Source organism: Nesoenas mayeri, assembly GCF_963082525.1.
Source record: "Nesoenas mayeri genome assembly, chromosome: 3".
NCBI lineage: Eukaryota > Metazoa > Chordata > Aves > Columbiformes > Columbidae > Nesoenas > Nesoenas mayeri.
Genome location: NC_137544.1, coordinates 65,915,836 through 65,940,175, shown reverse-complemented (window position 1 = coordinate 65,940,175; position 24,340 = coordinate 65,915,836).

The following is a 24,340-nucleotide window of genomic DNA, read 5'->3' as shown; positions in this document are numbered from 1 at the left end:
TTACCTGTAGATGAATACTCTGCACTGCCTTGTCCCTGATCTATCCTGCTGCACACTGTACTGGGTGAAAAAGTAATGATGCACTTCTACCAGCCCTGGCTCTGGTACACCATCACGCTCTGCAGAGACAGTGATCCACCAGTGGATATGAAGATGTTGCCAGGGTTGACTGTGCATCTACAGGCCTCACAAATGACAGTTCTTCTCTGTGCTTTATGTCTTGCCTTCCTTCAGTCACTTGGACTGGACAGCAGGCTGACCCTACTAAGTACTCTCTCCATTGCAGTGCACTCTGGAGGAACATGAGAGCACTCAGAGCTCAGGCAGGCCCCTGACTCAAGACGGTACCAGGAGAGTGAACCTCCGGGTTTATCTATTGCCTTCCAACACAGAGGAATCCAGATCACCTTATACATTGCTGCATTTTGGGACATAGCTTGATCTGTGCCATTTGTGTAACTTTCATTTTTTCTTGATGAGTTCCCATGAGTTCCTATGAAAAAAATGAAATAGAGTCTTCTCCAAAATATGGACCCAAAGATTCAACAAATTTACGAAATTGAGGGTGCAAATATAGAAATAAACGGTAATATTGTAGGAAAGTGTCACTTGGGCCAGCTTCTCACATACCTCAGTCACATAATCCCACTGACTTCAACAAATATCGGCTTAAATTAAGCAGCAACACCTTGAATATGTTTTTTCACTCAGAGTGAGCACATGATTCATAGCAGTCAGCTAGACCAAAAAAAAATCACGTTTTCCAGTCATGAAGGATTAGTGATTAAGCTTTGACGATGACACATTTGTTTAGCATCTGTGATTTAAGGTATAGTTTGTGCCTGTAGAGCTTAGCCTGAGATTTGTTCACGTGGTATCTCTCGCAGTTCTGTGAATGTGTCCTTAGTAAATTGCTATTTATGCTACGTGGTACTTGATTCTCATTGTGTTATTTCTACTCTCTGTTTGGAAAAGTCTTTACCTTTGGAAAAGACTTAGACTAGATACACAAATACCAATGCAAACTGAGGCTTGACCAAATGTTTGTGACATTTTCTATTGCAAGAGATACTCTACTGATCAAAAATAATGATTCACGTTGTGCGAATAAAGTTAGTCCTAAAGTACATTAAAAAAAATCTTGCTTTGCTCAAACAGATGACCACAAGCTGTTTCTTCCTATGCTGTTTTTGCTGATTTTTTGCTAAAAAAAATAGACTTTGAAGATGAAAACATTTAATTTTTCAGAAAATATGATTTGTACGTCAATGTAATTTCAGGAGGTAAATGTAAATTTTCTTCTTTTAATAATTTTCTTTGTAGGGTTCAATCTCTTCTACTTTTTACTCATCACTGTTTTCAGGACATACAAATAAAATATGAATATTTATGTATCGTCACTTGAAATTAGCTTTTCTCAGTTATTATTTCACAGTCATAATGAGATGATAATGTGTCTTTGTATGATTCAAGAGCCAGCTGGATGCTTCTTGTCCTTGTTGCAGTAGCCTGATGTTAATTCAGCCATTTCTTTTGATGTGAGGAGAGCTGTATTTGATATTTGCTAATTTATTCTATGTGACTTGTCTGTTGTGACATAATGAGTTTGGATGACTGCTACTTCAAAATGAATGTAGTGCACTCTCATATCATTTGTCCCATCTAAATTACCTCTTACTAGATCCTGCTTAAGTGATCACGGTGATTTCTCTTCCATTAGACATATCTATATGTATATATTAACTATTTGTTTTCTCATTTTCTCTCCATTCTGCAAAATTCCAACCTATTAAAGACAGAAGCCAGGAAGGCATGCAAACAAGGTTTTAAAAAACTGTAATTGTGATTAAAGGAAATAATTAAGTGTACCCGAGGTAGATTTTAAATGCAAGGGGGAATGGAGAAAAATAATTCTTCCTGACATCAGGGTAATTAAGCATATCATAGCCTGGAGAGATGAAGAGTAGAGTTAATAACATACCATGGCTGTTCCTTCAACTTTATGTCCCTTCTAACAGCCTGATTTTACCTTCTTGCCTCATAACCAGTGAGGTCTTAATCTGCTGGTAATTCAATGTATTATTGACTGTGACTTTGAAATGAACAACTTTTCAATATGATCAAAGGTGGCATAACCAGATATTTATTGAGGAGACAATAGCATCAATTCCTCTCTAGGTCTTGTCTGATATACGTGCTTCAGTCAGGTTTAGGGATGGGATTTCTGAAAGCTTTGCTCTATTACTGAGTAGTCTTTGGTTTGAATTGATGCTGTGAATTGGTCAGAAGAAGGACAAATAAAGAACATGTCTAAACCGTGAGGCTTGGAAGAGCATGAATTTTTTTTGCACCACTTCTTGAATTTGAATATTTTATTCTTTAGGGCATTTTTTTCCTACCTTTTTTTTTTTTTTTCCTCCACTTTTGTTTTCCCCCATATTTTCTTTCCCATCCATTTGATTTTTAAATTTTTTTTTTTTTTTTTTTTTTTTAATTTTTGCTTTTGCAAATGAAGGAAAATGACCAAAAGTTACATGGAAAGCATGGTATAGTAAAAGTATTCTAATTGCTTTTCTGGTAGTTTATAATAAAGAAGCAAACATTTCAGAACTGTTAATGCCTGCTTTTAATGTTCAGTTATAAAAATACTTTTACATCCTTCTACATGATCATGGTTTTCATGGCTTTGTGGACTCTGCAGTGGTCCTTATCCACAATTGTCAATTCCTTGGTCCCTCAGTATATATTTTCCTGAAAACATCCTCACAAGCCTTCTTAGGTTTCAGACGATGTGTGATAGATGAAGTGGAGGAGCAGGATTGCGAGAGACCTGATAGTGGAATTCTTAATGTGAAGGTCAGTCACTATGGAAACACAGAGCCTTTGGGTAAATATTTTACCAGAATTTTTAATGTCTTTTTTTAGCACAGTAAGATTATCAGGTTGACATCTGTACCTTACATTGTCTCTTCTATGCAAGACGAGTAAAAAGGTGAGGTTTGTAGCAGTGTTTCTGGACAGAGGAAGATAGCAGATGTGCAAAACTTTGAGAAAGAAGAAAAAGAAGCATGACTGCATGTATTTCTCTAACTAAAATGGACCACTGAAGCCATGGACCACTCTTTGGCCTTGAAGCCAAGTTGCACAAGCTGACCAATACTGATGCTCCCATGGATTCTACATGTCATCAATCTCAGTCCAATATACTATAATTTTTTGAGGGCATTTTTGTCAATTCACAGTTTCTGAGATAATGTGAGTAACTTCTCACAGTTTCTAACATAAACCTTGGAGTATGTGTGGCATGCCCTGGTGTTTGGCATGTAGATAAATCTGGGTATCCAGGAGTATGAACTGTAATGTTGGAAGACTGTGGAAAGAGCCCATTTGGGTTATGTCTTGGCAGTGTATACCAATATAGGGTATTGGCTCTGGCTCAAGCCCATACACCATCTGAAAGAGTCATAGTTTACATCATCTAAAACTGTGTTAGCAAGCAGTAGATGGTGCTTCAGTTTACTTTCTGTCCCTGTTTTATTCAGCAGTACCTGTGTGGCCTGTAAGACTGTCTAAAAAGACCTTCCTCCCAATATCTAAGTGAAGCAGTTGGAGTAAAAGTTTGATGTCTCTGATAGCACAAAGCATGGTGCTGAATGTACAATATCAATGGTCTACAGGGCAGACCAAGGAGGATGCTCTTACTCAAGGTCCACTTTCTCATCTTCTGCGGCTGCTCAGCTTACATCCCTGGATAAGGCTGTACCAAAAACTACCCATGGTCGGAGGGAATGCTGCATACCTCAGGAACTTAGCTCTCAGGTACTGTGTTTTATGTGCAGGACCACACACTGGGCAATGCTTTTAGATGGAATTAAAACTTTGCTTGTTTGATACTGTGTACCTTCTGAATTGTTTTAACTGAAGAGCTGCAGACTTACAAAAGGAAAACAAATACTTTTTTGTAGTTTAAATGGCATTAATATGACTATTTTAATATATTTTCATAATTTTCTTTAGGACTTAGAACAACTCAGAAAATTTTGTTTTGCTTTAAATCCTTTTGGGGCTTATTACAAGCATATTTCAGCTCTGTTCAAATGTATTTTTTACTGAGCATGTTATTTTTTTCCCCAAATTACCAACCAGCATGTGCCTCTGAGATGCATTTTTTTTCATCAAAAGGGTTTCATCCTCTTAGCCTCGCAATTAGGTTGATTATTTCTAAGTGTAGACAGACCCAGTCATGCTAATGGAGTTAATTACTCTGTCGCATTAAAACGTTCGGAGGGATTTGCCCAGGCCCTATCTATGCCATTTGCCACAGCTGTCTGTGGTTTGGGAAGTGTTGGACAGCCTGATTAGTATGATGTTTAATGTCTAGAGGAACTCCGCCAGGCACACAAAAGCCTTTGTATCTTTTTTGGTTTTTTTTTTTTTTTTTGGAGACATTTGGAGAAAATTACAAATGCTGGCATATTTGTCTTTTAGAAAACAACCATTCAAGGGTTCTCCAGGGTGGCTTGAAAACAGGTGAGCACTCAACAGGGGATCTCCAAATCTATTTTCCAGAAGCTTACAGTGTTCCTTAAAGTGGTCGGAAAACCTGCTAAGGAAACTGCAGAAAGTGTTAGATTTAATAACGCTTTGACCCCAAAATAGGCTAAACAGGAAATTTAGAGAAAAAGTTAAACATTCTATAAAATCATAAAATGAATAAACAGCAAGATTGTTCTGTGGATTGAAAACCTTGATGGCAGCGAGAGTGATACGAAAGGGTAACAGGAGATGAGGCTGTTGGAAGAGGATGTTAGTCTTATTGCCTCTGCATTTTTTTGCTTTAGTTCCTGATAATGTGTGATTGGGATTTATAGCTGTCCTCTTCTGGGGTAAATCTTTGCAGGAGAAGGCAGCCTCATATCCATGTGTAATGCTGTTGGAACCCAAGAGGGAGCATGCTCCAAACTAGCTTTGGGGAAAAAATGTACAGAAGGTTAAAAGAAAGTCTCTAGCCATTGTAGACAACAAGAATGTAAAACTGGCTTAAAATAGCTCAGAAAACAAACCTCTCTTTTGAGTTAACACCATTTTTCAAATGGGAGTTCAGGCAGAGAATATGAAAGAATGGAAGATTTGAGACAAATAATTGATTTAATGGAGAGAAAAAAGCTAGAAGGGAAATACTTGAAAGTGGCTTATTTATGTGTGTGACATTTGTAATTTGGAGATTTTTACACAGAAGCATACGTAGAGTATAACAGAAAGGACATTATTTGAAAACCTATCTTGGGTGGCTCATGAAATATCAAGATATCAGTCTAACATATTCCTTACAAAGTTTAAATATAGTAGACTCATCCCATTTCTATGCACTGACATCAAAAGAAAACCAAACAAACAACTTAAAATGGATGTCAGGAAGAACCATGGCAATCAGGGGTAATACCACAAATAAACTGACAGTCTAGGAAATGTGTCCGAAAAGAACAAGTACAGCATAAGAACTGCAACATACGGTGATGTTTAGAATCAATCAAAAATGTGTTTTCCCCTCAAGGAAACAAAAAAACTTATTTAGAAATGTTATTGTCACATAAGACCATTATAGTTATCATCTGATCTCTTTCATATTTTAAACATAGTTCCCCATTTTGTAAATAATAGTTTTCTGCTTTACAAGCAGATTTTTTCCAATAACAATTTTCAAAGATGCAGCTACTCTGAGAGGGAGTCCTGCTTCTTCTCACCTTGACACATCTCAATCGCTCCATTACATGTGACACATATCTTCCATTCTTTCAAAATGCTCATGAGAAGCTGTTAAAATTATTGGCACTAAAATTACTACAAAGTGTAATTTGAAAAGGCTCAGAATTCAGCTGATTCCAACCTTGTTCATTTTTTCTCCAAAGCTTTCTTTTATTTGACGAAACTGCTTATATTATCAATCTTTCTCCATTTCCTTCTTATGTAGTTTAAAATGATTTTTTTTTTAATTATAGAATCTATTTAAGAATAATCTTTTTCCTCAACATGAAACTGCCAAATAACATTCTTCTCTCTTTCTCTTACTGTCATTTTTAAATCAAACTGAAATTTCCACTGTACCTGACTTGAGCATTTCCATTATTATGCATCCACTCCAAATTTTATGCAACACGATTGAAGTTTGTATGTATTTCTTGATGAAATGTTCAAATTGAACATTCTTCTTCTCCCTTAACTGCCACTTTTTTCTTTGCTGTTTCTATGAGAGACAGATCCTGTAGTGACTAACTCCCTTTCAATGAAATTTTGAACACCCACAGCTTCCCTTAAATCCAATGAATATTTAGACTAGTGTAGTAGGACCTTTATTCCTTAAATGCCAACTGTAAAGGTGATGTACCACATTAAAAATAAAGTACCTTAGAATAATAGTTATCATGTGACTAAATTCATGAAAATGACAGCATGATGTATTTCACCATTAGGGTAATTCAGCTTTTTTTTTTACTTTCACAAAACTGTTTTAATTTATTTTGGTTTAGGATAAAATTTTTAAATATAGACCTGTGTCTAAAGGGAGATGAAAAGAGAATTACTCTTCTACTTGTCTGACATCTTTCCCTATCTTGATTCAGGGCTTTAAACAAAACAAAACCCAAAATTGGCACATTGTTTCTAGAGATGTCAAAAAAGCTGTGAAAACAATTTGCTTAAAAATAGTATCAATTTGTTGGTCTGAAAGGTTGTGGGGTGGGGGGGGCGTTTGTTTGTTTGTTTGTTTTTCTGGAAATACTTATAAAACTGATTAAAGAAATACACTTGCTGAATGAGTAAGGAGTGAAATGACCAAAGATATTCAGTATGTGATAAGTGAGGTGGATGGAAAAGAAGGAAACATCTCTGTTGTCTAGAGACAATAATGTCCTGACAGTGTCTCACTTAATTTCATTCCTTATCGGGAAAGACTTTAAGGAACTGCTCCTTACCTCATGGTCACTGATATGACTACACTGTGTGGATTTGTGAATCTCTTGGGCCATGCATGAGCAAGATATGTACCTAGAAATGCATTATTTAGCACCAGCTAGATAAACAGTTATGTATCTAAAGGTGATATGCTGGGGAGGTATCTATACCCACGTGTCTAGAAATGCTGCCCCTGGTGAGATGCTACAACTTTCTTCTTCATGCCCTTTATTTATTAGAGAACAAAGTTTAACTTTTCGTGTCAAGATGATTAACTGACAAAGTCACACTTCAGCACAAGCAACATGTACCTGAACTTAACAAAAGCTGTCATCAGAACTCAGAAATTCTTATTCACATCAGTCAATGCCAGTATAGTTTGAAACCATATCAATATAGAAATATGAGATATAGGAATTGTAAAGCTGAGATAATAGATAAACAGAGCTTTCCTGACTAGGGGAGAGGGAAGAAGTATTTAAAGCCATTCAAGATTTCCCAACAAAATGTGGCAGAAATTAAAAGAAACTTTTACCATAACCTCATTTGGCTACATCTCCAAAGAGAAGTTGCAAAGACCAAAACCTTAATGTGCTGGCCTTTTCTGTCTTTATATTACATTATTATATTACCTGGAGATTTTGGAGGAAAAAGGTATAATTTGGTCTATCTGAAGACAAACTGTCCAGCACAAACATCAAAATTCCCTTTATTCCTTTCCATTTGGAACAAACTAATCGTAATTATTTTAATTGCTTTCCCTGTGTGACTACTTCAGGATTTCTCTAGTGGTAAATGTAATTATAGCAGCATAATGTAACGTTGTCTTCTAACTTTTAGATACGATTTTTCCTAAGGTATATAATCCAATTATTCCCTTTGGCTTTTGGACAACTCCTTAAATTACTTTTGAAAAAAATAAACAAAAACTTGTGACTGACCAAAAAGATAAAATAAAATAAAGCTAAGACCAGTTCAACTGGAAAAAAGTTCCTTGTTTAAACAAGAATAACTTCGCCCCTGCAGTCTAGATCCAGTCAAACATGACAAACCAACCAAAGAAAAAGAGCTTTTACAATAATTTTCACCAAAATGTATTCTCTAATTTTTTCAAAATTAGAAAAAATTTCACTATCCCTATTTCTAAATTCTCTGAAGTACTTCAATTTTATGGGGCGAAAATGAAACAACTGCTACTGCTCATTCTGTGCTTCTGTTATCAACCATCTGTTTCCCAACAGCAGGGAATCTGACTTAGGGCATTTGATTATGAGCATGTGATATTTTGCTAACTGAAATCTTTTTCACCATAAAAGCAAATAGAGGTGGTAGCTGAACTCATGGGGTGAATATTGGTACATGCTGACATGCTTTACCGCTTAATAATTTTCTGTCAATTTTTGAAGACTGTCAGCTATAGTTCCTATTGGTTTTTATTTTTCAGCCTTCAAATCACAGAAACTACCTGAAACACAGCGATCATGAGGAGGCCATTCTGCTCATTCTGTACCTCCTAATGGAAGTCAATGTGCTCTAGACAAAATTCTTTGCTTTAAGAGTAAGCTCAAAATTTCGCAGCTAAGAGCAAGTTAACACTAGCACAATTTTTTCATCATGTGGAATTTGTCAAGGTCTGCCACATCCAGTTATGTTATTTGCTAGTTATTTTACTGAGAAATAATCTGTAAATTGCATAAAAATAACAAGTAAAAGCTGTTTTGATAGGAAACTTCCACAGGAGAGACGGTGTCCCTGGAATTGACCAAGAAAGTCTATATGCTTTTGGCATAGCCCTAAGAACTTATGGGAGATAGATGAAGTTCCATAAATAAGTTAAGTACCTACCTTTAAACATTGTGTTAATTCAGACCGTATTTCAAAGACCATATTTTCTAGATTATTATCTCTTTATCTCTCCTGCACTGTCTCCAGTCAGTCTATGTCCTTCCTGGAAAGGCTTTCTAGAACTGTTTCAGACTGCACATTACCCCAGATAAACCTGTGCCAACAAAGTGGAGAGATTACTTCCTCTAATACAAGAGTCTTCATGAAGTGTGAGAGAATTGTGCTCAGTTTGGAAGAGCAGAGTTTTTGATTCATCTTGACCCTGTAATTCATGTCAGCAGCAGATCTTATTGTGAAGAAGAGCTGTCCAAACAGCGGTTCTCCAGCTCGTGTTGGTACATGCATTCTTACCTAACTGTAGAACTTCACATTTGTCCTATTTGAATATCCTATTTCTTTCACACCACTTCTGAATCAATCCATACCACAGTGTTTTTCTCACAAAACTGGTATTAACCTCTTATGAAATAGCTTGTATCGTACTTAAAAAAATTCAGAATGTTTACTGTTAACAAATACAAAACCTTTACATAGTCAAAGTTACGTGTCCACTTTATCTACAACAATTAATGTGTGAGAAAGTTGTATATCAACCTAGTGATGTGATGGCCTAAATATACAAGAAGGCCAAGGCTTGTATCAGAAGTAACATGATTTGCTAAAGCAGTCTATTTATCTGGACAGAAAAGACAAGCTTACAGGAAGTTTTCCTTCTCTCAGGTTATTTTTTCTATATTAGCTGCAGGCATATTTTTATGTCCTGAAAAATATAGCCTTGAAAACTGTATGCTCTTCACAAAAGAATAGTTCTATAAACCTTTTAAAATTCTTTATAGTGATGAGTACATAATGCATAGTACATTAAATTTTGGTGATAAATAAGTCATTGTTAAGATATTTCGTGTTATAATCCACTTACATAAAGCTATATTCTATTTTTGGAGAGTGGAAAGTGTCTGAAAACTGCTTTGAAAACTTTATTTCCATGCAACATAACTTGCCACTAATTATAAATGCCTTCTAATCCAAGAAATATCGAAAGCTTTCCTTTCTTATCCAGCAAATTCTAGTGGGATTTTTTAATCAATTGCTTCAGTTCTAGAAAAAAATGTTACACTTTTCAGAGTGCAGTTTGTAAAAGCGATTGAGCTACCTAAATTAGACCTCACAGATTTTTTGCTAGCTATCCAAAGATACAATTTCCACTGATTCGAATGAGAGTCCTACACAATAAGTATCTTCGAGATTAATTGCCTAAACTCAAATATTTCCTTAAATTTAATAGAGTTTTTGAATTAATGTGTTTTCACTAATCTTGTAATTTGCACATTTTAACATATGAATAAGAACAAAGATAATTAAAAACCCTAAATGAAAAACAGCAAAATAATAAAAGAAAAAAGATGGAAAATCATTGAAAGTCAGATGCACTGTGTACTCACCCTCTGTGAGTAAGGACACTTCTGTACTAGGGTAAGGTCTGTGTTCTCTGTTTCATCCCTGAGTTTAAAAGAAGCCTGTAAAATCACCTTAGTTTAGATATCCATTAGATGACTAAAGTGAGGGGAGATATTATAGTTCCACCATAGTCTTTCTGTGCCTACACTTCCCTATCTAAGAGAGGAGAAAATGTAGGTTTCCACTGCCTTACTGTTTGTACGGAACAGAATTGGACATTTGTGGACATTCTCAGCTGAGAATGGCACACTGCTCTTCTGCAAGTAAAGAGGTGCTTCAGGGAGCTTCACGGAGCTACGGTTTCTCATTCTGTTCCCTCAAGGTAGTAATTCGTTTCTGCTGGAATTCTCCATCTTTTCTTTCTTCCCTGAGCTTCCACTTACAGAGTGTGAAATGGCCCTGCACTAGGAGAAAAGACACATTCTGCTTTCTTATCTTTCTTTCTGCAAACACTTCTGATCTCAAAATCCAGCTTTTCACATGACCAGATTCTGGTACATAATCTGCTACTTTATTCAAATTCAGTAATATTTTGGTTTAGAAATTGTCCACAGGATTTTTTTTTCCCCTTTTCTCTCTCCTGGTTTTGTGAGATTTTTTTCTCCCTTTTTTAGTATTCAGCAATATGGTATAACAAGTATAGAAATATCAGTTTATTCAGCTTGTGATGTAATTTTCAATGTTTGAGCCTCCCTCAGCAAGTCAGTGTATAGTCTACAGGAATGCTACTAGTCACCAGTACCTCCTAGGTGGATGCACACATCACACATGGGTGTCCTTTTGGTAGCAGAGCAGATGTTACTGAGAGAAAAAAGCTCCAGGTGGAACCATGTAGGATGCATTTTGTAGAGCTACAATGTGACTGTGTTGTCAGCCTTGACTGCTGCAGCTGTCAAGAAAGTAAAGCTTGACAATGAAACGAGATGGTTCTCATTTCTGAACAGTCAATTCTTTTAAGCATTTTGCATATTCATTGACTCAGAACCTCTCACAATTGCAAATATCGCCTGCAATTTTTTCCTCTTTTAATACATTTTTTTAACTATAAAGTAATTAATGTTGCTGTGTAAAGCATTTGCTTATTGCCAGTTATCAAAGTTACCTATGAAACAAAAAGATCATTTCTGTTTAATACAGATAGCTCTTGATTTTTCCTCAGCAAGTAACTAGATAACTACTGTGACTGAAGCAGACATGGGAATGACAAGGCACCAAAGAACTCCATTGCTAGTCTTTTCTGCAGGAGACTGGATTTATACTAAGCAGTATGGAGAATTTAACTTACTTTTTGACGTTTAATCCATCCATTCATGTAGTTGAACAAAACATGTGGTAAAAAGCAATCATCTTCTCTAATAATTCATTTCCAGAATCAAAAGGCCCGATTCTCAGAGTGATCAGGGCAATCTTCAATGCAGACAAATACTTACATATGAGTGAGAATAACTGAGTATGATTAATAAAATGTGTCAATTTCCCTTTATCGTCAGAAAATATATAGTTTTTTCTATCATCCATTTCTCCTAGGAAAAAATTAACTTCCCTGTGAGAGTGCTTGCAAAAGGACAAGTTATCCCACCATGAATATTTTAATTTTGTGTTGGCATGATTTCTGCAGGACTGGTTTTCTTTTAAAGATCTGTAAGCTCAACTGGATAGAGCTGTGAACAACCTACTGCAGGTGTTTGGAGTTGGTGCAAGGGGTTGGATTGGGCAACCTCCAGGGCTGCCTCCAACTTCTGCCATTCTGCAGTATCTGTGGTTGTGAGTCATGCAGAATGTCTTCTAAAAGACATATGAAGAGCATCTCTTGTTTCTACAGTACATCGTGGTTGAAACAGCTTAAGATGTGAAATTATATTTAGGGGAAACGAAGTTAAAAGTAAAAAGTAAATGCTTGGTAATGTTGTTTTCTTATATCTACTTTTACTTGTTCGGGTAAACAGACTGAAGACTGTCTCCAGAGCCATAAATTATTCCTTGTGAACAGAATTATTGGAAGCAACCTTGAGGAAATGTTTTGGACTGTACAGTGAAAATATACACATGTTTTCAATAACAACCAAAATCTTTAAAGTTCATTGTGCTTGAAATCAGATTGGAACAACGTTCTTGAAATAGGATATGAGAAAAAAATCTTTATATCTTCAGAAAGACATAGTATGTGTCTTGGGAAAGCACTCAAAGACATCATGAGCTTTTGCATTTGCACTTCAGCTCCAAGACTATCTTAGTATGAGGGCAAAAATCTGATATTGGTTTTGTCTAGTAAAATGCTATGACATGATATAAAATTTTATATACAGGGAAGAGAAGAAAAACAAGGCAGATTGGTTTCTGAAGAGCTAACTCACATCACTCTAATTAAAAAACAACATTTGATGGATTTTCTTTTCCACTGGGTTTATATCTACACAGATCCAGACATTTTCTGGCAAAGCCGTGACACAGTTTCACCTTTTATACAGTTTAAGAAGCTGCCTATGTTCTATATATGACGGAACTGAAAATAGTTTGCATTCCGCATAATAACACAGGAATGATCAGGACAGATGTTTCATCATTTGAAGCTAGATGAGGAAAAATATTCATGTACCTTAAGATTTGAAAGGAAAGAGATTAAGAAAATACTTCTGCGATCAAGGTATTCTTCAAAATCCCAAAACTTTTAGATTACTGTGCTCAGAATTAACAAACTAATTTTCAAAAAGCTAACCAAAGTAGAAATTATCTACGTGGCAGACTCTACTGTGACTACTCACTGGCTGACAGCCTTGGGGGAAGACTAATGCCTAAGATGTCTCACCATAATAATCCAACAAAGGTACATTTGCACACATTGTCCAAAGTGAACTAACAAAAATAACTGAAAATGACAGCAACAGTTTGTTATTTTCTCAATAGTATTAACAGGGAAACAATTATCTGTAACTAGCAGGAGTTAATCACTGACCTCCATGGATTCTCTCTTCTATTGCCAGTTATGAAACTTGAGCAAGAAGTGTCCAAGATATTTATATTATTCAAGTGTCAACCTACCAGCACTCTAAGACTTTCAGTTAGCTAGTCAAGGTTGCCTCAGTATTTCCCAATGCTCCAATGCTCATTAATCTTCCTGTCTTTTTTTTTTCTTTTTTTCTTTTTTTCTTTTTTTCTTTTTTTTTTTTTTTTTGCAATATCTGGACAGCAAAAAATGCAAAATTCCAGCTGCAATGATAATGATAAACACAGACAGAGTCATCTCAACAGAGACTAAATCAGAAAAAAAAAAAAAAAATCTGTATAATTTGTTAGTAAAGCAATTAGAAAGAACATCAATATCCAGGCATGGTTCTATAAGCATTTCCTTCTCCTAAAGCATTTAATATATATTTTCTGAATAGCAAATTGACAGGCAACTGGATCATTGTATTGGATTTGCACAGCTGTAAAGTCGTATGTAGACAACGTGAATTCTCTTTCTCACATTCAAACTCCAGTGAAGAAAAGTGAATGCATTAATATTTCTTGCTCTGACATTCAAATTAACTAAGATCAAACTGGCTTTGTACTTTAGAAAGGAGCAAACTGCACAGTTTGTTATGAAAATAAACCAGTTTTAATTGATTTATTGTTATTACAGTGATGAAGATTGCCTTTATCCCAGTCAGAAAAGTAAAAAAAAAAAAAAAAGAAAAAAATTCCTTTTAGAGTTAATTAAGTATGGTCTTTCTTTTTTTCCAACAAAACACAACCCAGCTCTATTTGTTTTCTATTTACTCCACAATCAATGGCAACATAGTTTTGTCTGCCACCAGCAATAAGCCTGGAAGCACCTGAATGCAACGGTGAGTACTGGTGTATTTTGTGAACAGCATGCTATATTTCAACTGCCTTGTTTTTTTGCAGTCTTCACTATAATCTTTTTTGTCTTTATTTTTTTTTTTTTTTTTTATAATTAGAACAACCTTCCTATTTTGTGGCTGGTATCCACAAATGAATAGCCTTTTAAAGCATTTCATTTCTAATTTACTTTTCCCAAGTGAAATAAAATTGTCTGTACTTGTCATTGAAATTTGATATTACCTTGTTTAAGGCCATGACTGGAGAAAATGTTAGCTGTTGCTGCCTGCCAGTAGACCAGATCTAGAAAACAGAAAGGCCTTTGCAGTTTTTACCTCTTGATCAACCCCAGGACTTACAATGACACTTATATGAAACAGAAGATATTACATTTCAAATTTCTGTTGCTAGTTTGTTTCTTTATTTCTTTCTCAAATGTTTCTAATTCTGTGTGGGTTTAAAAAAATTGCTAAGTCTTTCCTTTAGAAATGTTCTGTGAAACCTGCTTGCTTTCCTTGCCAAATGGGTTGGGTGCACATTGTGAGACTCGAGCCAGAGGTCCTGTATCACTGTTGGGGAAGCCAGGGCCTCAGCTGGCCAAGACTGCAGGTAGTCTAATGGCTCAAGAGCTAGAAATTGCCTTTGTATTATAGTTACATAGAGCAGGAAACACACAGGATAACATTAGTGCTCCTTTTGAGCCAAGAATTCCAATATGAGTGAGATTTACTCTTGTGTTTGGACCTTGTAGTAGGATACATCCTCTTCATAGCACGAATGGCAGTCAGCCTTGTAGCTGTTAAATCTGACTCTGCTCTAACCTTTCATGTCCAGTATGGCTGCATTAGTTGTGCCTTAAATCCTCTCTGCAAGGATGGAGGTGATGACACAGTGTGCCCAGCTGAGGAGATTCAGGACTGAAAAAATTAAACAATTTAAGCAGAGTCAGAGGATGAGAACAGAGTGAGAAGCAAGGAAAAGGATAAACTGTTATTTTGTCCTAACCAGCAGAGCTATCTGTCTTTTTATTTTGAATCAGCATAACTGAAGTGTACTATTAGTCAGAGTTAGACTGAAGTGGTACAATTTCAGTATAATGTGGACATTCTTGTTGGTGATTTAGATTATTTTTTAACAATGACAGTATAATAAAACCTGAAGTCTTCATTTATCTTCTGTGTTGAAGACCAGTATAAATTATATGCCCCAGTATGGATTATAGTAATTTAAGCAGAATGATGTGAGTTGTACTAACTATCAAAGGTCTGTGCATTATACCTTTAAAAACAGTGTTCAGTGAGAAGATCAAGCTCAGAATGTGGCTTTAATTCAGTACATTTGATAATTGACTAAGTCACTGATTTTGTACACGATATTTTGGCATTTGAAATTATCAGAAAAGGTAAACACACTCACAACTGAAAGAGAGGTATATAGAGTAATCAAGCTATATAGACTAATCATTTTAAAAGAAAACATAATCAATAACAAAAGTATCATTGCTCTTTCTTGACAGTTTTGAGTTATCAAAATTAATTACATAATAATTATTTCCTTCATGAAACATGAAGTTGACAAGGAAATCAGAGCAAGGGACATTGAATAGCACTGACTTCAGTTTCAAAATAAAAGTGCCCCAAACTGGATTTTGAAGTTCCACAACTGGATAATGGTTCTTACAGTTTCACTGTTGTCCTTTTCACTTTTCAAGAGATCTGGTGAATATTTCCTACCTTTATCCATGTGGGAAAAATGACAGCAAGAAGATTTTTTATCCTTTTGCCTTTTTCTTTTTAGGACTACTTAATATCAACATTTCAATACTGTAAAATGCCCTGTGTTAAGTACAGTTCACTGCTTTTCTTTTACATGATTAATGAATGTTTATGTCAAAAGAATAATATATTCTTTCCTGATACTGTTAATTTCAATTGTTTTGGAGGTGTACGTAATTTGAAACAAAAATGTGCACAGGACTTCAGAAAAGTCCCTGGTTCTGGTCACAGTAATTCAGAGTGATTCAAAAGATACAGTTGTTCACAACTTTGACTACTTTCTAGTCTAATATTTTAGCCTTAGGAATCAGAAATCAAGTGGTAAAAGTCAATCCGGTGACAAGCTAGATTGTGTTTCACTGAGTAAGTATATTTTTAGTCAATAGTCTGCAGGAAGAGCTCTGATGTTTCTATAGATATGGTGGAATAGCAACTACATCTTTCTTGATTACAAAGCTCAAGAAAATGTCAGACATTATGTTTGATCCTCCACAGCCTTGTATATTTTTTAGTTTTCTGCATTATTCTGATTCAGTTGGATTTTTCATAATGTATAAATAGGTACAAATAATCCCACAAGGCTGTTGGAAATCAGGGTTTCTTTATGCACAGAGTGCTAAAAAGCCATTTGTGAGGGATCTCTGCAGTGAGCTCAAAATCATTTCATCTTTCAAATTTTAGGGGAAACAGGACAGTATAATCTTTCTAAATCCAAGAAAAATGTGAGTAAGCATAGATATATAGGCAGAAAAAACTTCATTATGGAACAATGCACACACAGACCTACGCACTTTAAGAAGCCAGTAGCACACAATAAAAAAAAGTTTAAGAGAGCAAAATGGAATAAAAGTAGCTTTGAGTACATGTCTATTATACATTCTTTTCTGACTATGCTGCTCACACCCTAAGAAAGTTATTTCACTTTTCTTTTCTGGTCAGTGCTAGTTTAAGTGACTGTTGTTTGCCTCTAGGGCTTATTACCAGGAGTAGCCCAAATTTTTAGGTCTAGCAGCAGTGCTGATGTTTGATAAGCATCCTCAGGAGATGGCATACAGTGACAACCCTTCTGCATTCAGTCCCTGTGATATATACATAATCACACTAATTTTAAGACTAGAGGCATCCTAAACATAATGTTAGCTAATATTTCAATTTCTTTCTTCTTCAAATTGATTTAAATACAGTAGCTTCTGTGACTCACAAATTCTCTGCAGTCCTAGGTTTCAGGCACCATGCTTAAGTTATAACTCACAAGTCTACCAGAAAAGTCTTTAATGTTTAGACCTTTTTGTTCCTAGTTATGTATTCTGATTTCATGCTATTAAACATATACTAAATCTACAACTAGTTTTACAAAGTAACTAGTATGATCATGTATAAAATTAGATTAGTTCTAGATTGTGTTCACTGTATTTCTCTTTTTATTCTACCTCCTACTTCATGACTCTTCCCCTGCCATCTTGTTACAAAGAGTTTGAAATTATTCCTCATTTTTCTGAAGCTTCAGAAGATACCTTCTGTGTTGTTACCTTGTCTCCTTCCTCTATTTAAATGTATCAAAGAGTTGCTGTACAGCTCCCACATTTGGTGCAGGGATTAATCTGACCAAATTTCACATTTCTGAAAGTTTCTTCTGACTTCCCTTCAAAAGACAGGATCTTCTTTACCAAGGTTTTTAAAACTGTTGTGGTTTGTGAATTTTTTTTCTTCTTCTTCTCTCAATGATTTTTTTTTTTTTTTTAATTATTAAAAATTACTCCAGTAAAATATTTCCCAGGCCCTCAGTCTGAATTCACATGACTTCTCTGGGACTATTTGCAGGCCTGTCTGAACATCTTATGTTTTTCACCTGTGTTTTAAGGTTTCAATATTTGATCCACACTAAGGAAAATAAATCCACTATTTAAAATTCTGCAGTTTCAGTATGTCCAAAGCCTGCAAAATCTGCTCTCTCAAGTCACTAATGAAGTTTTTCTCTTGCTCTCTTTTCATGTTACTGCTTCAATTCTTTTGCAGAAATATATATATCTCACATTTGAAAATTGTTGTCTCCACCCATGTTTTCTCTATCTTTTCTTTCCTTTGGTCTTCTGACTTTTCAGTTCACTCCTTTCCTATTTTAAGTCTTCTTCCACTTTCTGCTTTATATCATTTTTAAGGTTAAGATCTACCACAGAAAGAATCTTTCCCATTCTCTGCACCACAATGTGTAAAGTCTGCTCCTTTTTTATTGTTTGGTTGGAAACCTAGACTAAATACATGAAAAAAAGTTGTACTTCAGTCAAGCATTAGAGAACCATGAACCTGAAACAAGTTTAAGCAAAAGCAAGAAGTGAGGCAATTTAAAAATATGGTTAATATCTGTTTCCCTGAAGAATGGATACATTGACCTTTAAAGAGACTTGTTTCTAGACAGTTCTGTCAGCATTTCATCTTGTTTTCTCTTTATATCTACATAATTGCTCTTCTTTCAAATGCAATGTACACCCGTGCTCTGCTACAGTTGCAGCACAATTTCCCACTTTTAACTTTTTGTTAAAACACCCTTTCATTTTTTTCAAAAAGCTCCTTTTTAATGAAATTTCTTTTTTGTTCATTAAATGTCAGAGCAGATTCAGGAAAGAGGAAAAGCAAAGAGAAAAATTAATATAAGTTGCATATACATATGCTCAGAAATTTTGTTAGGATTCTGTCCTCCATACTGAATTATTAATATTTATTATAGGCTTTCAACTCTTTTTACTTATTCAGAAATCCAGAGTCCCAAAAAAGTGTTATTTATCTTTCACAGTGGGTAGCTGATTTGAGAAGTGAGGAATGTTGGCCTTTACTTCTGTTGTGTGCTCTCAGATAACTGAATATTCATTGAAAGTAGATGGTTGTTTTATGATAACTATAAAAGTACAGGTTGGCCCAGAGACCTCCTCAAAGAGGTATATCACAAGGGGATTTCATCTGTGCTTCAAACATACTTGAACAAAATGTTTTCGAAAATGTCATATTTTTCTAGTCTTGTTGAAGTAAGAGACATATGGGAACATCATATCATCTAGTCTGACCCTCTATACACCACAGGTCAAGAAGGTTCACTCAAATACTTTATAATATCTAAAGATTTATTTAAGCCAGATGTTTCAGTTCTCAAATTGCTGTAGGTAGCGGTAAAGACAGACCAAACCATGATCAGTGCCTTAGGCTCCTTCACTGTCAGAAAACTGTTATGGTGAGATGATCCCATCAGGCAAATCATGTCTGACGCTGCAATTCTTTTTCCTTCTCTGTTTCCTCATACAATGTCTACCAAGCCTGGGAGATAACATCCTTATTTATGCAAAGCAAGCACTCTGTTAGCCTGGGTCAGTAAGTGAGCTATGTGCCACAGATATACTCTGTGTTGCAGAGCTGACACACACTAGTCACTATTCACCTTGATTTATATAATTGCTTATTTGATTTGTGTCCCCTACTTTGGTAGGTCAATTTTAGAAGCACCCAGACTGGAGACCGAGATTTCCCTGGAGGTTGCTCAGAAGGGAAGGGGGCTGCAAGGTGTTATGGGCAGGGAGGCACAATGTAGAGTTGAGATCCACCAGCTCCTCTGGGGTGGCCAAGGCTAAGAGGCTCCACAGAGACTTAACAGAGTCTGGAGAGGTTAAGCCTCTGTTAATATTTGTGATACCATTCTCTGACACTGCATTCAGCTGGCATGGAGCAGCCCCTGTCTGCACTATCAGACTCTCTGATCCTTTGAAACAGTCAGCACTGTCAGCTGGGATGGAGATGAGTAAATTTTAATAACTTTCATGTCCATTTTATCTTCCTTACTCTGAGTTTTTGCTATTTGAAAACTGTTCTGTTCTTCATGTAACAGAATTTGGCTTTTTACTTTTTACTTTCTTTAGAAAACACAACAGGAGAGACAGATTCACATCAAAGCCCTGGCCAACTACTCCTACAATCTCTGTCACTTGAGAGAGACATGGAGAAAAAGGCAAGAGAAGTGCCACAGACCACATAGATACAGAGGAAAATAAGATTCTTTCCTGTTCCAGCCAGAACCCAGCTGAGTCCCAAAGACTCAGATTTGAAAGTGTTTGCATGACAATGGAGCTTCCTATTCTTTTCCAGCAAGATAATTTCTTTTCGAAAACAAAGGACCATAGGATGGTATTGAAGACTTTTTCACTGGTGGGAGTAATCTGGGATCTTCCTTTTACAGCCTTCCTCTTTTGGAAACATGTTAAGAGAAACTCAGGGAGGACTTACCATCAAACTGAATAATTTATGGCATTTAAAAGAATCCAAATCCCATGTTTCCTTCCTTGCACTAGAAGTGCAGCTTTGCCAAATTAATTCCATTTGTAGCATAATACTTTGAAGCTTCTTTTTGGATGGCTTGAAAAATAATGGGCTGTGCACTTTTAAATTTCCATGTTTCACAGCTTCAAGTGACTCCGAGAAGAGAAACCCATATTCATTATTTTTTAAACTTTTTGATATATCACTGCTTCAAGTCCTAAAGCCTGGCTGCAAAACATAGTCAATAGGAGATCTTTTTCTGACAGGACAGACTTTGATTAGGCTGTTTTACAGCCAATTTGAAACTTTCTCTAAAATAAGTCTTAAAATGCCTTTAAACATTTTCTTCTTACATCAGGAAGATTTTTTTTTTTTTTTTTTTTATTGTAAGTGAGGCACGGAAATTACTTTACAACCCATAAGATTGTATGTTTCTTTACATGGTGCCAGACACATGGGGAATAATTTCGCCTAATACGTGTGTAAATTTACAGTAGCTGTGAGCTTGGTTAAATGCAGTAAAGTGTTACATATTCATGAAAGTCTTAGGAATGCCTATACATATTCATAATCTGTCCCTGAGAAGGCGGTTCTTATTACAATGAGTTCTGGGAGACCATTTCCATAGTCTTCACCTCCGGCTCCTCCTGGTTGCAGTTGTGCAGTGATCACGAACCCGGGTCTTCTTCTCTGTACACAGTTACCTTCAGTTCAGTGTGAAGACTTGGCTGGGACTCAGACTGCTGAGTTGGTTAAAACTGGCATATCGGTTGTCCTGTGCCCAAGTTTCTGTTGTCTAGTTCACCAAAAGATGCACCAAGGATGCACACAAGGATTATTATCTTTGCAAGGCATCAGCAAACTCCTGTTTCTTGTACAATAAATTACACAGAGCTAAGCAAGGCTAGGCAATAGTGATGTGGGTTAAAGGGTTAGCTCTCTGTTAGCTCTTTAAGTCTTTAAGTGTTAGTTCTTTAAGTGTTAGTTAGTTAATTGTTAATTCCCTGTATTATAAGTAGCTAGGGATGAGAAATATCTTCTGGAAATGGAGTAAACTTTTAGAGACCAGAGCTTAAGAGGCATATCCAACTCAAAGTTCTGAATAAAAGTGTACCACAAAATGTAATCTCAGGTTGACAACTTTAGTAATAAGCTGATGGAGACTGATATACAGAGGTGTCTCAACAGTCCTTCTGATTGCAGAGCTAATGGTCAAATTCCACTGACAAAGAGCAAAGAAGATCACATTACATTTCCTCTCTTCAATTTTTAAGTACGAGAAAGACAGTGCTTTCCTTGGTTTATGAGAAATGCTGAGAGGGAAGCCTATCTTAACAGGGTTTTGGTTTCATATCACTACTGATAGAATGGCTATTTCTCATTTTCTCTTTTTTTTAGAAATGAATATCAGTATTTTTCCACAAAACAAAAAACTATCTCTCTTCTTGCTAATATAATTGCTGGTGTGTGCTCAGAGATGACTGTCTGTCTGCTGTGCTGACCCTTTCTATATCTTCAGTCTCCCAGAGCTCACTTGTCTCCACCATCCTAATGACTTGGTCTTACAAGCCATTGCAGAGGTAACTTAAAAAGAAAAAAAAAAATACTCAGGTTGTTCTTTGAAAGTACCTCAAGCCTTTTCTTGATAAGGTTCAAAATGCTTCTCTGATAGAACTGCAGCAGCCAGGGAGCCTGGGTACCTTGTCCCAGGAATTGCTGCAATTCAAGGATTTCTAGGTGATGTCCGAGAGATGCAGTGCAACCACATACCCCAGCAGATCAGAAATTCTTAACTTTTTCTGTTCCCACCTCAACAAGCAAAATTTTAAACTCCAGGTCTCCACTCACATATTTAATCTGGCAGGAGTCAATGTGAAGATCACACATTCTTATGTCTATGTGTAATTCTGTTTGTATTTGTACTTTGGCATTATTAATCCTATGAGATACTTTTATCATTTATGTCAGTGTTACTCAGATAGCATGAAAGAAGTTTGTGTTTCCACTCACCTCAGCAAACTTTCATCCACCAGTCACTAGAGTACATGCTGGGAAACAACTCAAATAATATCATCTCAATGCCAATGAAACAATGAAAGAGAATTAAATATGACTTTGAATTTGCTGCATGCCTGAAGGAGTAAGAAGAGAACATGAACACCCAGTTGGACTGCCTTTGTTTACAGCGACACATTTTATTTATGATTTACAGTTGAATAGGAATTCTGATCCACTGGACAAAAAGTAGTTAGTCAAGATGAAAAGTAAGTTTTTTGCATGAAATCAAAAGAAGACTTTGAAAAATCACTATGATAGAAGTGGATTTTCAGACTCCTTAGAAAGGAACAGAAAGAATGAGGGAGTAATACAGAATATTTGTGCATTACATTTCTATGGGACTTATACTTTCAGAACATCTATTGTGCTGTGTTACTTCCTTAGTATTAAATGAGCAATAAAGATTTAAAGGAGGTGACGGCATGGTCCTGTATTACTTCTTTATATTTTTATTGTTTATTAATATAAAATACTGTTTTTCTAATTCTATGCTAGCATCTTAAGATCTTAAAGGCTCATAAATCTTCCTTCAGTCATATTTTTATTTACAAGATTTAAAAAACATTTTCAGTCTCATTCCACACATCATTTACTACTGGAAATCCTTGAAGATCTGCTTAATATGTGATTCAGTTTTATAACTGTGGAGAACAAATAACTGTCCTTTATTTTTCATTGTGCTAGTGCAAAATGGATCAGTAAATATTACTGCCAAATCTCTTCAAGTGTCAGTGTGGGAACTATCCAGATGCAACTGAAGTTAATAAAAAGCTTTCTCTTGACTTGAGCAAGAACTGATCTGAGCCCTGACACAATAATTGAATTTGGCTGATTTCATGCTGAGATGAACTCCTGCTTTGGGACCTGGTGTGCTAGTGCAGCACTAACCAGGGCTTCAGGGTTGCTGCAAGTTTGAGAGAAATGCTTCTTCACTGAGGCTCACCACTGCAGAATTTAGGCTCTCTCACTGATCATGTGTGAGGGCTAGCATTGCAAGATACCTTGCATTTCTTAGACTGCACAAAGTCTGCTATCTGTTGCTTCCTGTAGAGCTATTAGTTTCCAAACAGCCATTTAATTTTTATGCAAAGCCTGTTTTCTATGCAGTAGTTTCTATACCTAATAAAACCATGAAATAAAAACTGTAACAAAAAACATTGCCCAATAAAGTTGCACACAAATAAAAGTCTCACTCAGAACATGATTTCTGTGAAGGTTTGTATCTCAGTCCTGTGAAACTATTCAGCCCTGTAATATGATATTTCCATCACCAGTAACAGGCTACAAGCTTTAAAAAAAATTTGCAAGTTATCAGGGCTGGGTCTTGACAGGTATAGTCAGTCCAAACTTTTATTGATCTGTTGCAGCTTTGTCTTACTTGTTTTAGCTGTGACAATAATTTCTGTAGCTGACCTGATATTTATGGCTATGTTTTGTTTGTACGGCACAAACATAATTTTATGTAAGTAGTAGCATCTAGCATGTTTTTCTACATAGAATGAGATACTTATGACTCTGACATAATGATGTCGTGTAAAGAAACACAGGCCTGGTACAACCGCAGAGTTGTTGAATAGTTAAGTCACAGGATGCGGCACAGAGGAGGGCAGTTATGGGGCGATAAAAGATGGGGCACATACTTGGTACTAGAAATCCCATAGCTATAAACATCTCACCCATAGTCAGTCAAAAAAACAGTAGAACTGGACAAAACTGGTTTTACATGCCACAAAGAAAGCAGAGAAATGGCATCCAGCATATGTAAAAGGCATCATATACAGCTAATTCAGGCATAATGTAGAGCTGAAGATCAAAGAAAAAAGGCCTAAAAATGTGATGGTAAACACATAGAAATTACTTCAGGAGTACCCTAGAGTGAAAAAAAAAAAGAAACTATCAAAATGAACATTACATTCCTCCCAGAAAAGGACTCCAGGGGCTGGAAACTCACCATGACAAGCCACCACTGCCACCAGATTGAAACCATCAATGTTAGGATGCAGATGAATAGGGAAAGGGTGAGCATGTATAAAAATTGTAATTGTAGTATTATTCTTTATTTTCCTTTAACATTCAGATCTGGACTAAGAATGACTAGATTCTGAAGATTTCCACTTTACTAACAGTAAATT